The sequence below is a fragment of the Mauremys reevesii genome, linkage group 4 (genome assembly GCF_016161935.1).
Source record: "Mauremys reevesii isolate NIE-2019 linkage group 4, ASM1616193v1, whole genome shotgun sequence".
NCBI lineage: Eukaryota > Metazoa > Chordata > Testudines > Geoemydidae > Mauremys > Mauremys reevesii.
Window position 1 is genome coordinate 93,222,595 of NC_052626.1, and position 12,090 is coordinate 93,234,684.

Sequence of the window (12,090 nt, forward strand, 5' to 3'; positions counted from 1 at the left end):
TTAAAATGGGTTGGCCATTTAACCTGAAAACCGCAGCACAAACCCAACTATTTCCCCCCAAATTCTCTGGGATGATTGGTTCACCCTTCCCCCTACTGTGTGGCTAACAGCGGGGAACATTTCTGTTCAGCCACAGGCAAACAGTAGTAACGGGCACCTCGGAATGTCCCCTTAATAAAATCACCCTATTTCAACCAGGTGACCAGGAATGATATCACTCTCCTGAGGATAACACAGAGAGATAAAGAATGGATACTGTTCGAATGCCAGCAAACACCTGGACCATATGCTGCCATGCTTTGTTATGCAATGATTCCAGACTACGTGCTACTGGCCTGGCATGGTAGAGTGTCGTACCATGGAGGACGGAATAAGGCTGCCCTCCCCAGAAACCTTTTGCAAAGGCTTTGGGAGTACATCGAGGAGCTTTATGGAGATGTCCCTGGAGGATTTCCGCTCCATCCCCAGACGCGTTAACAGACTTTCCCAGTAGCTGTACTGGCCGCGAATGTCACGGCAAATTAATCATTAAACACGCTTGCTTTTAAACCATGTGTAATATTTACAAAGGTACACTCACAAGAGGTCCCGTCTTTGCCTGGAGGGTTCGGGATCACGCCTTGGGTGGGTTCGGGGGTTACTCACTCCAGGTCCAGGCTGAGAAACAGTTCCTGGCTGTGGGGGAAAACGGTTTCTCCGCTTCCTTGCTGTGAGCTATCTTCAACCTCTTCCTCATCATCTTCCTCATCCCTAAAACCCGCATCCCTGTTGCGTACTACTCCATTGATGGAGTCAAAGCACAGGGGTGGGGTAGTTGTAGGGGCACCCCCTAGAATGGAATGCAGCTCATCATAGAAGCGGCGTGTCTGGGGCTCTGACCTGGAGCGGCCGTTTGCCTCTCTGGTTTTTTGGTAGGCTTGCCTCAGCTCCTTAAATTTCACGTGGCACTGCTGTGGGTCCCTGTGATAGTCTCTGTCCTTCATGCCCTTTGAGATTTTTTTCAAATGTTTGGGCATTTCGTCTTTTGGAATGGAGTTCTGATAGCACAGATTCATCTCCCCATACAGTGATCAGATCCAGTACCTCCCATTCAGTCCATGCTGGAGCTTTTTTGTGATTCTGGGACTCCATCATGGTCACCTCTGCTGATGAGATCTGCACTCATCTGCAGATCGCCACGCTGGCCAAACAGGAAATGAGATTCAAAAGTTTGCAGGCCTTTTCCTGTCTACCTGGCCAGTGCATCGGAGTTGAGAGCGCTGTCCAGAGCGGTCACAATGGAGCACTCCGGGATAGCTCCCGGAGGCCGATACCATCGAACTGCAACCACACTATCCCAAATTCGACCCAGCAAGGTCGATTTCAGCACTAATCCCCTCGTCGGGGAGGAGTACCGAAATCGATTTTAACAGCCCTTTAAGTTGAAAATAACGGCTTCGTTGTGTGGACGGGTGCAGGGTTAAATCGATCTAATGCTGCTAAATTCGAGCTAAATTCATAGTGTAGGCCAGGGCTAAAACAATGTAGATAACTACTTGAAGTATCTTTAGTTTTGTTACCAGGCAACATAGCCCAGGTACTGAGATTTCAAAAGATGTGTCATAGCCTGTAGGGAAATGAAATTAATTATCATGGTTCTTACTTAGGGCACTGATGTAGGTTTCTCATTTTCCTCTCAATTGCTTCAGCTCAATTCAGTTGAGCACCACCAAATCCCTGTGAATCAAATGGTAGTTGAGTATGTTCAGCAGTCTGCAGGATTGGGCCACTAGTGCTAACTTTTGGACATGTGACTTTGCTAATCAACCCAATACAATGAAAATGGAAACTCTCTTGACAAACTTCAAAACAACAAATCTGTTTCAACTTCGTTGTGATAAGGCTGCATTCTGACTGTGTGAGCCCTGCAGTGATTTGTGAATGATATTAAAAAATGAAACATCCCCTTTCCACAGAAAGGACAGTCAGTACTGTGCTTGGCTATTTGCAATGTACTCAGCCTCCCTATATTTAGTTTGTTTAGAGACAGACAAGAGTGTACCAAGCTGAGAAATCAAGACTAGTTAAAGAGTTTGCAAAATAATTAGGGATTTTGTATTAAGGATTTAATTCTGGTTGAAAGAGGTGGTAAATCCTCAAAACTTCATATTTCTCTGATCATTAGTTCTCCTAAGTTTAGTACGTGTTGATTTTCTTCTTTTCCTGCCCATCAAACTTTGAGAAAATGAATCTTTCTCCAGTGTCATCTGAATAGGAACTATTGTTTTTGCTCCTGCACTGTCAGTGTGGCCAACTCTCGCTGTGTGGCATTTTAGTAAAACTCCATCTCCTAGAGAGCCATGTAATTCCACATTCTTCTTAGACTTTTCATATTTACAGAAGTTTATAGTCTTCATGGTTGCATAGAAAAGGAGGAAATCATGAACAGTAAAGGGTCAAAAACCTGATGACAGAGAGAACCAAAATGTTCTGAAAATGCCATCATTTTTAAGCCAATCTTGTGATTTTTGGGTCTGACTCACAATTTTTGAACACTTGGGGTTGGCAATGCTGCATCCTTGTAGGGGCTAATAATAAATAAATGAGTTGGCTTTAGCGTTTTTGATTGAGCCAATAAAATCTTTTTTCAGCCTTCCCCGTTTCTCGTCATTGTAACTGGTTCCTATCCTCCATGATCTCACCACGATGTGGCCTTTGGATTTCAGGGAGATGCTTTGGAGCACCACATACTTAACTACATTTATATAAATGGGATGAGGTGATAAAGATTTTTGGGGATCCCAGGGATCTAGCTGCAGGGGGAGTGAAACCTAAATGTTTGTGCTGGAGTCTGACATGTATGCCAACCTAATTTTTTTAAAAAGCATTTCAAAGGACAGTTATTCCAATCAACTAGGGTGTCAGAGTCACTAACACCCAGCTAGTGAAGTGCATTCTGGTACTGTATACAGAACTTTACAAATGTTAAGTAATCAGTCACCTGGATGCTCAGGTGAAGACAGTATTGTCTCCATTTTAGAGAGGGGAGACTTGCACATAAAAGGTAGATGGTTTGTTACGGGAGTCAGAGCTAGCATTTAGAATGGAGAGCATTTAGAATGGTCTCAGTTACACGTTTAATCCAGCATGCCAGGCTTCCTTGGGATTGCTCTGGTAGCAGTAGCAGAGTAGTATGTGAGCTAAAAGAACTGAGCAGCAGTGGGGCTTCTGTATTTGGGTTTTATTTTATTGTTTAATAAAATGCTAGTTTTAAAGCTGTCCCTGATCTGGGAGTGTAACATTTGGCAAGCACAGGCAGGGGAGGATAAATTGTACAGATCTGACCTTGCTGAGAGATTAACCTACCTAGAAGCTGCTGGAGATGGTTCCAGAAAAAGCTGCCAAGGAAGATTTTATTGTTTTTCAAGCACTATGGCTGGGAAAGTGTTAGAGGACCTTCACATGGAGGTAGAACTTTAATATGAGCTAAAAGATGAACATTTAAAAGAATTCTGTGACTCGCTGGGCAATTCTGGGAAAAGTCACAGTGAAACTGCAGCAAAAGGCCTTTTTCCTTTCATCAACTATATAAGAAGCTACTTAAATGAACAGGGAGAGTTGGAAGATCCAGCAATTGCTAAAATTCTTTACTGTAAGTCCTTGGGGGCACAAATTGAATGGCCAAGAGAATGCAGAAGGATGTGGTAAAATCTCTATCCTGATATATGAATTATGCCAGTTGCATTTGGATACAGATGGAATATTTTATTAGGAAAGCAAGTTACCAAACCAGCTGGTATTATCTGACAAATACAAAGGGTATATCGAGAACTACATGAAGTGATGGGACACCTAGGAGCAGAGTAAGTAATCAGTTTCTCAAGATCGGTTTTGTTAGCCACAGATGGAGAGGATCATAGAACATTAAGTCATTAACTCTGTATGTGTCAAGCAAAAGAAACTTCACTGGCTGCCAAATCTCCACTAACATAGTCTCAACAGAATAATTTGAACTTGTATCAATAGACTTCTTGTATCTAGACTGGAGTAAAGCAGGATATGAATACATCTTAGTCAGAGTGGATCATTTCACTAGGTTTATTCAAGCCTACCCAACAAGGCAGGCAAGACTGTGTGGGACACGATCTTCAATGACTGTTATAACATTTGGTTTCCGAAAAGGATACATCATGACCGGGGCAGAGTTGAAAATTAATTATTCACAAGGTTACAGCTGTAGTGTAAACTTGAAACATCTCACACAATCCCATTCCACCCACAGTGGAAAGGGCAAGTAGAAAGGCTAAACTGAACTGTGCTGGCAATGTTGAAAAGTTTGCCATAAAAACAAAAGTCAAACTGGAAGGACTGTCTTTACAGGATTCTCACCCTTCTATTTATTATATGGAAAATCACCACATTTGACAATTGACATCACATTTGGTTTACTAGAAACTCTGAGTCTGCACCTGTGGACCATAAAGATTACACTGAGAAATTGAAACAGCAGATGAAAGAAGCTTATGAACAGGCTTCAAAATATTCACAAGTCTGTTGTTTGTGGAAAGAATCATGATGAGAAAATGCATGGTGCTGCTCTCAGGCTAGGTAACTGAGAACTTGTCTGGAATCTTGCAGAGGGATGCGAAAGGCAAACAAAGGTCCTATTGGGCAGATAAGGATCATGTAGTCCTTAAAAGGGATAGCCCAACCTATGAAGTAAAACCAGAATGTTTTATGTATTAGTTGTTTACTGCAATTTTTTACTCTCCTGTGGTTATAAGACCATCTCCGGAATCACCACCGTGGAAGAGACAGAACAAGGCAAACTAGTGCAACGAGAGATCAAAATAAGGACAGAAATTTAGACTCCAGTGATTCTGATACTGAGAGTAAAGAAGAACTACATTATGTAATAGTACCAGATACTGCCCGTGGCACAGAGACTCTGAAACCAGAGGCAGAAACATTTAATCCACATCTGGGAACCGAGGATTATGTTGCTCCTGTAAACTTGGAAACTGCTGATCAGACTGATGTTCGTTCACAGAGGGTATGGAAAGACATGAATGCCGAAATGTGACCATGGAACCTGAAACCAGTAGTGTATAAAAGGACAGATCAGTAGAACAATCTACTGATAAGCAAGGTTGTCCATCCAGAGAGAGTAGAGCCCCACAGACACTGACATATGAACAGTCAGGGACACCTACTTATCAGTGTCTGATTCCAATTATTGGATTGGTGAATGCGCCACACAGTTATCCTCATGTTGGTAAGGTGTGAGACAAAGTGTCTAATCCTGTATTTTACCCTACATTCTATCTATCTAAGACTGGTGTAACTTCGGTAAATAAAGTAATATTGACTTTTATGGTATGGCTACTGCTCTAAATAAAGTGTTTTAAAGTTTGTACAGGCGAGTCTCATCTTACGCGGGGGGCGGGGGGGTGTCCGTTCCACGGTTAGCGCGTAAAGCGAAAACCACATATAGTCAAAATTACATTGAGTTGAATGGTGGGCAGAATCGCCCGCACTACAGTTACAGTATTAAAATTGTTATTTTTCTCTCTTTTGGGGGTTTGATTTTGTTTTTGCCGACCGTGTAAAGCTGAAATTGCGCATGTTAAATGCGTGTAAGATGCGACAGACCTGTGACTGTTAATTTAGTACATTTCTCAATAGCTTGCCATATGCCCAGTGATTTGGAGTTATATCCTTATACCATTGATCACACAGGAGCTATGAATATCTTTGAGGATTTAAGGTGTTCAGAACTGACAATTCAGTTGGATAGTGGAACTAAAATTACTTCAGAAACTTTCTGATTAATGTGAAATATACTGAAGAGAGACTCAGAAGCTTCAGTCATCAGTACCAGAATTTGTGACAGAGGAGAGACCCACAGTCTCCGTTGAGAATGACAATTATGAACTTGTGATATTCATGGACTCCTGCGAATAACCCAAAAAATGGACTGTATGTTATATTTAGTTAATAGACATGTCAGGATAGCATTACATTTATTGGGGGAAGAATAGCTCTTATAAAGGATTATCAGGGTTAGAGTTACCTGTGCCCTGTCCCTTTGAGGATTAAAGATCTGTTGAGGGGATCAAAGGGAATAGCTCTGGTTGCAACAGCAGAGTTGTGTGCACTCTAAAAGGACTGAGAAGCAATGGGGCTTGTGTATTTGTTTTTTTAATACTAAGTTTCATAAGTCTACCTTTAAAACTCTGCCTGGTCTGGGAGTGTAATAATCACCCCACTCTCCTGCATGATGCTGCTGCAGGTGAGATCGGAGGATGTGTACAAGTTAGCAGTAGGGAGCTCTGGCAAGGTGTTTTCCATGGGAAATCTTGGACTTTGGAACTTGTTGCTTCCTTTACGCCAATAAAGTCTAAATTTACTAACCTTCTGAGCACACTGAGAAGTCCAGTGTGTCACTGGAACTTTTGGAGAGGGGGCGTAGCTTATGGTGTATTTTTGGCCAGAGTGGAGTGAACTGGGGTTAGGAATCATTTCATTTTTTGCCGAAGGGTTAGCTGGCTTCTGCTGGTAGATGGTGAAACATACTGCAGGTTTTTGTTAGTGTTTTTTTTTTCTTGTCAAAAGTGTCTAGAGCCTGGGATAGGGGCCTTTTCCAATATTCTTCCTTATAAATAAAGCCCATCTGTCATTTTGGCCAGGGATTGAACTGGGGACCTCCAGTGCTAAAAGCACTAACTAGAGCTTGAGTGAAAGAGCCAGGCTCTCTAGCTGAAAGTGGTAACAAACTGTCATCCTGTGTGGACACGGAGAGGAACATAAAATGCATCCCCACCAGTGGTTTACAGTCAAGGCTTGTCCACATGGAGATGTAGGGTTATGTCTACACTTGGAGCTGTTCGTGTAATTCACAGCTCAAGGAGACATACCTGAGCTAGCTCTGATTGAGCTTGTGTGCTAAAAACACACTGGTGGCACAAACAGCAGGAGGGGGTAGCTGCCCTGAGTACATAGCCATCTGAGAGAGTAGGCATGTACCTGGGGGTTGGCTAAGGTGCATGCTAATCTATGGTGCCACTAGCCTGCTGCACACTAAGTTGCCACACGGACTCTACTACTCTGAATTAAAAGTTCCATAGCACTCTGATCTACTGTACCAGCACTAGGTCAAAGTGCACTATAGAACTTTTAGTGCAGCATAGCAGGGTCACAAGCTGGTTAGTGTAGACTCATTGTAGACTGCAGCTTGCTGCAGACTGACAGTGAAGACAAGCACTCACACTTTCAAACTAATCAAGACTCAGTGGTTTGCAGTGGGTGGAATCTGTGTGAATGATTTATACCCTAACACAAATTAGTGGTGCAAAATATTTGCATTATATTTTAATTGTCTTTAGAGGAATTACCCATTTGGAAACCTAATGATAATGTTTAACATTCTAAGCTCAAGTCTACTGTGCTCTCAAAGTACAGCTCTACCAGTACTCTGAGTTGCTGTTTAAGGGAAATATAAATTCTTTAATATCAAGTATTTACACTTTTCTCTCAAAATAAATCTTTCACGAGATTTAAGATGTGAAAACAGTATTATAAATTTTTGAATTTTTTTCAGTGTATTGTTGATTTCCCTTTGAGGCAGTTTTTAAACTTCATTAGTGTAAAAAAAAAAAAGGGGGAAAAAAAAGAAAGCTATTAAATCTTTATAGTTTATTTGAGCTACTGCTGTAATTTCTAATTCCCTGGTACATTTGGCCTAAAAGCTGTATGTGGATTAAGGCATAAAGTTATTAGTTATTCTGATATTTTAATTTTCAACTAATTGCATTAAGATAGAACTATGCCTCTCTGGGAGGAACCCATGGGAGAAGCCCAGAGGTTCTGCAAAACTTAGTTTCTAGGCAATTGTTGAGAGGTTCAATCTTAGACCGCAGTTTTGGTCTCCCTAACGTGTGGATCCAGGGAACTGATGGGGAAGGATGTACTATTGAGGCAGAAAGCACCTCCAGGATACTCTGCTGGCTCCTGCTCCCCACTGGTAACAGAAATCCATGATAACATTGGTTGAAGCTGCTGATAGTGTACAGAAGCAGCTGCAAAGGAGACCCAGAAGGTGTTGATGGTCTTTTAAGCAGCATTACTTCTCAATTAGATTTCTGCATGGAAATTGATAGGGAATGGAAGGAAAGGTGCCACAGAGTGGTGAGAGCTCCAATACTGCTGAGAGCCAACTGAGAGGATTTGAATGGATTCCAGAGCTTGGAAGGGATGGGGATGGGGCAGCAATACCTCAAAAGTGTCCTTCCTTTTATCTCTATTACATTGACATCTAAATGTCTCGACTGAGATCAAAGCCTGGTTATGGGAGGCATTGAACAAACAGATAATAAGGGATAGCCCTTACCCTGAAGAGTGTAGAGTCTAAAATAGAATAGACAAAGGGTGTGAGAACGAAAGAGATATCTTCATTTTACAGACAGGAAATTCAGGCATGAAGGCTGGAATTTCCAAAGGAGCCTAAGGAAGTTAGGCTCTGACTCCCATTGAATTTTATTGCTCGTTCCGTGACAAACTGTTCTCCCTGGTTTTGTACCTCTTCAGTTTGCTACACCAAGCCTACTCTATTAGAGCTTATTTTTAATTGGCATATGTTACAAATATAAAAAACACTGAAGTAATAAATCCATGGATGACTAGGTACTGTAATATTGTCACAATGCTGAACACTGGGGCTGCTTGGAATTTTTGGGTGAGAGTGAAGAAAGAATCTTTTGTAACAAGTTCTGTCTCCTTTTGAGAGTGAGAGAGAACCCTGTTACAAAAGGCCTCTTGCCGCTTAAGCTAAAGGAGAATCTCCTCTACTTTTTAGTAGAATAGAGGTTATGAGAAAGAGCTGAGCAGTTCTGATTCTGTGTTGAGTAAAGATTGATGATACACAAATGTATTAGCCAGTTTGTTACAAAAATCGCAGTATGCAGAGTCTTTCATCTGAAGGTGCTTTACAAAAGGTGGGTAAATATTTTATTTCCATCTTATAGATGTGTAAATGGTGTTATGTGACTTGATCAAAGTAACATAGTGAGTCATTGTCCATAGACAGGCACAGGTCTCCTCTGCCCTAGTAACCATACCATGCTGCCTCCAGTGGCTAAATAAATGTTATAATAAAAATACCCTTTTTGATTCACCTGGACACACCTTTCAGGCAGATCCTTTTGCAGGAGCTAGCTTTCATTTTTCATAGATTATTGAAGCCTCCATTAGTTCAGTATTTTTCCTGTTTTCAAACTATAATATTTGACAAAAAAATCCAGAGTAGATTTAATCCAAACAAAACAGCTACTCTGTGTTCACCAGTTTCATTAATTCAGTGTATAATTTTAAAGGTCCATTATCCCCTTGAAGCTGAGATCTTATCAGCAGGTTTTATAAGCGGAGTTGACTGCTTGGGGAAAAAATGACTGCACCAAATAATATTTTAAATGGAAAATCTCAAAATATATTTTAGGGGACCAAAAGGTATACCAAGAAGCTCAGTGATTATTTGAATACATCTGTCCATATTTGCTGACTGTAAGGGGTGTATTTCCTCAGATACTCAGAAATATACCATGGTCTTGAATAATCCCAATTTTTTAAAAAGGGATCTGCAAAGGAAAAGGAAATGGGTTTGTTCCTTCCCATCCCCAATCCCCTTATGATGTATAAACTTGAATTTGTGGCCTGTTTTGATTCTTTTTGATATGTGAAGGTCTGAAAGGCTTTGGAAACAAAAATCAAGTTTCTTGCCTATAATCCTTTTCCTGGAAAACTCTGACAACTAAAGAGCTAATATGATTGAAGTATCAGCTAAACCACACACTTAAAATCTGATTGAGGCAGAAAATAATCTTTAGTCACCATTTCAAATTATTTTTTGTTTTTAGTGGGTATTTAACTCAAACACCTTAAAACAATAGGGAGAAAAAATATTAAAGATTCAACCCCCCCCCTTCTAATTATGGCTGAGAGATTTCAAAGTCCACATCTCAGAATGCCAACAAATCCTCTAGTAAAATTAGGCAAGACTAGATTTGGCCCTGTTGACATATTTTAAGTTTTTTTAAAAGTAGGAGGGATGGGTAAGTGGGGAGAGAATCACCATAACATAACAAACATAGGCCTTTTTTTTATATATCAAACATAAGGAAAAAGGGGGTACATTTATTTCTTCCCTTGTCATGTCACCTATTAGATTAGCAGGTTTAAAAGCAAAATCACATATAATGTATGAATTTTTTTATATCCTGATTGGTTCAGTGTTAAGCCATGATGGGGATGTGGATGGTTACGTGAATAACACTTTATGTAAATGGAGGGAGATGGTGGGAATTCTCTTCAAAAGAGCATGCCAAGTAAACTAGTACAAAGTGTACAAGATCATGATTGGCCAGCTTTCTGACTTATACATCATGGGTGGCCTAATAAGGAAGAACTGCTTTGTGCTGTCAAAATGAGGATGAAACAGTAGGAGCCATGATGCAGGTAACCCCCTCATGGAAAAACTGTGAGGAAGTATAGACTGATGGCTTGGTCATGTGAGAAGAAGCAATGTGGATATGTTGGTCGGAGAGTACAAGAACTAATAGTCACGGGACAAAATTGTGAGTAAGATATTAGAAAAAGGTGGGTTGAGATGCTGGAGGAGGATGTAAAGGTTGGTGTCAGCTTGGAAGACACATTTGACAAGAATGCTTAGAGTCAAAGAACAAGTGCCGCCAACCCAATTGATGGGATAAGGCAAAGAAAAAGATGTAGGAAAGGTATATCTTGATCATGTAGGAAAGGTATTTAGGTTTGTGACTATTTCTCAATAACAAAACTAGTACAATTTATTTGTGTGCTAAAATGTGAAGATGACTTCAGTCAATTTTACAAACGTTTGGGACATGTTTCACTTTGAAGTTAAAGGGCCCAGTTCTGGGTTGCTCTGAATTATGCAATGCAAAATAAAATACTGGAATAGTAGGTAGTATTTTTCACTCTTTTTTTTGCTCTGGTGTAAATTACTACAACAAGGGGATGCAAGGCCAATTGACTGCTAGACCCAAATATTTTTTCCTTTTAAATATTAGCTTGAAAAGAAATGAACAGAAACCTCAATCAGGACCCGATTAAAAATACAGCACATTTTTCAACCCTGTAAGCCAAGTCTGTTTGCTGGAGTTCTAGATGTGTGTTCACTTTCCATATCTGATTTATAGAGGCAGCAGATCTCATCCTTTTATCAGACTGGATGTGAATTATGAAAGAAAAGGAGATTTGGATTTACAATTTTTTCTCCAGTCCCATACAAACCAAACATGTCTCTAACCATTCACAGCCATAGTAATTATCTTTTTAAGCTCTCTTGTGGTCCCAGGCAATACTTTTCTTCTAGATAGTCTTGCAGTGACAGCAGCCCTTTAACGGTAGCACATCTTTTTCTGAGGCCTTTCTCATAAAAGGCTGAGAGAGATAACACAGAAAGAAGATGGGCTGTCAGGAAAATTGATGGTGGGAAAGAAGCTCTGCTTTTTATTTCACCAAACTCACAGAAAACGAAGTGCCTGGTCAGTTACTTAACACCAGTAGAGTTGAAAATGTTTAAGAGGTATTTTGTGTAAAGCAAATCAAATTAATCACATACAGAGCTCAGCTACAGGCTTTTTCCACAGTGAGATGGTAAATTCAGTCAAACAGAAATCAATATCTTGGGGCCATGGCTGCAGGGCTGTGCAAAAGCCCTTTAAAATTTATTCAAATAATTTTGTGAACAGGTGTGAGAAACTGTTTTCCTTCCTCCACTTTGCAGATGCAGTGAAGCTAGTTACTTAGAATTCAGGCTAAATGAAGCTGGCACATTTGTAGCTGGTGCTAAGGCATCTTTCAATAGACATAACTCAAGGAAGATAGTGTTTTCAAGACAGCAATCGGAGGTCACACTAATGGCTAGAAAACTTTCAAATTTCTTCTCTTGTTTGGAGAGGGGAGTAAAGGAGGGGCATTCTTTTGTTTTTTCAGAGAGTTTTTGTTCCATAAAGACTGAACTGTGTGCTATCGAGTTTGCATACATAATATTTTTCATTAGATATTCAAATTTAGCAT